The sequence below is a fragment of the Mesoplodon mirus genome, assembly GCF_964341445.2.
Source record: "Mesoplodon mirus genome assembly, chromosome: 1".
In the NCBI taxonomy this organism is placed as follows: Eukaryota; Metazoa; Chordata; class Mammalia; order Artiodactyla; family Ziphiidae; genus Mesoplodon; species Mesoplodon mirus.
The window spans coordinates 10,870,655-10,872,843 of record NC_138976.1 but is presented as its reverse complement, the minus strand read 5'-3'; positions in this window follow the sequence as shown (position 1 = coordinate 10,872,843).

Here is a 2,189-nt window from a genome sequence, read left to right as displayed (position 1 = left end):
CTGTCCCTCCCCTCTGTCCCTCCCCTCCTGCCCTGAAGTTCTGACAGCCCCGTGATGTCTCTGGTAATAAATGGTACTGTAGTGACCTTTCCTTCTCTGGGGGTCACCCTGGCCTGCGGAGGGGGACAGGATGCCAGTCTCCCTGGGAGGAGGGAGGGACAAGTGAAGCTGCCACTTTGGCTTTGGGACTCAAGACAGACCCAGCTTCACCATCAGGGCAGGTGTGGCCAACACTTACTAGCACCTACTGTGTACCTGGCTGGTGCTAAGCCTTGTACTGCCTTAGAGCTGCAGATCCTTACCTCAGCCCTGAGACCACCATCACCTCTCTTGTACAGAAAAGAAAACTCAGGCTCAGAGAAGCTCTCCACGACTCATACCTGGGTCTCCCCGGCTGGGTAACATAGAGGTCAGGGGGTGGCAGTCGCTGTGAGTGGGAGCCATCCAGGCAGACTGCTCGGAGGAGGCACCAGGGCAGGTGGAACGGCTTCAGGTCTGACGTGTCATGCTGCGAGAGGACCCCAACTCAGAATCTGGCTACGGGACCAGGTCCTGACACCACTGATTCTGTGGCCTCGAGCAAGATTCTTCTCTGAGTCCCGGTCTCCTCTTGGGTAGAGCCGGTTGCAGAGCTAAGGTGAGCAGCAGTAGTGATGTGTTAGGGCTTGGCACCAGGATGGGCCCCAAGGTATGGGCCAGGCGAGGGAGAGGCCCAGGGCCTGGGACTTAGGGTGCAGAGGCTGTTAACACCGTCCTGCTAACCTGGCTCCAGTGCTGCCAGAAGACGCTGTCAGAGCAGCCTCCCTGGGGGGAGGGAGGAGAGGTAGCCACTCCAGATGCAGGTGAGTGGAGGTGGGGCAGGGCTGCATGAGAAGAAGCCCAGAGACCCATCAAGGTACAAGCTGCTCCCAGATCCCTCTACGGCCTCAGGGTCACTTTCACCCTGAGCCCCACCTGCATTGAGTCTGGGACAAAATCTATGTGGGGTGTAGTTAACCCACCACACAGCACAGGAGTCTGGGTATTTCATTCTGGGCATGGGGGCTGCTGTTGAACTTCTGGAAGCCCAGTCCATCGTCTGCAGAATGGGGGACATCTGGCCCACTCCGCAGGTGACGTGAGGCTGTCCTGTGTATTAGTCCAAGTGCCCGGCAGACCCAGGCACTCGGGAGAAGTCAGCTGTTGCCAGAGGAGGGTGTGCAGGGGACTGTGCGCACAGTGGAGGCGAGTTTAAGGCCTTGAAGGCCCCAAGCAGGGAGAAAAGACAGCAGACCTCCGTGGGGAGGAGCGTTGTTCCTGCCTGCTCAGGGAAGATGCAGCAGTCCCCCGGGGCAGGAGGGGCGGGCTGGGCACCACTGCTGAGGTTCACCCACCGGGCTGCTCAGCCCCGGGAGGTTATGCAAAGCCCACTGCCCGCTACTGTGGGGCAGGAGTGGAGGGGCCGGGGCCTGGAGGAGCAGCAGGAAGGTGGCACTGAACTGGGCTGGGCACTTGGCGGCCCCTGCTCTCTGCACCTGCAGTGTCCTCTGACTCCTTCCCCTCACCACCAGAGGGCCCCTGCCTCCTCCCAGACTAATCATATGGGCGGGGTGGGGGGGGGCGGGCGGTCAGCGTTGGGGACCAAGGAGTCCTTTCCAGTCTCCCCACCCCCTGCTCCATACTCTTCCTGTCCCTCAACACACTGTCTTCACTCTTCAGCCAAAATAACTCCTCTTAGGTCCCCAAACACTGCTGGTTGACAGCCCTCCATCCCTCTGCTCACACTGCTTCCTCTGCCTGGACTGACCCCGACTCTTATCTAGCTGGTGAACCCCTGGACGTCCTTCAAAACCCAGTTTGGATGACACATGGGCTATGTCCCCCCAGGAGCAGAATCAATCACTTCCTTATCTTGTGCAGTTACATGATGCATCACATCAGATAACAATCTGATTAAGGTAATCTCCTCCTACAAGACTGAACAGTCCCCAGGGGCAGGAACCGGGGTGTCTGCTTCTGGAGCTGCCAGAGGGAAAGGGAGGCTTTTTCCCTTTGCCTAAGCCACTGCCAAGCTGTGTGCCTGGGGCTGCCTCGCCCTAGAAGGGATGCCTTTTTCTAATTTGAACAGGGGAGCAGGAGTGGCTCTGGAGATAAACTAGTCAGGTTGGTCAAGGTGTGTCAGGGGGATGGAAGTTTGCATCCTGGTTGGC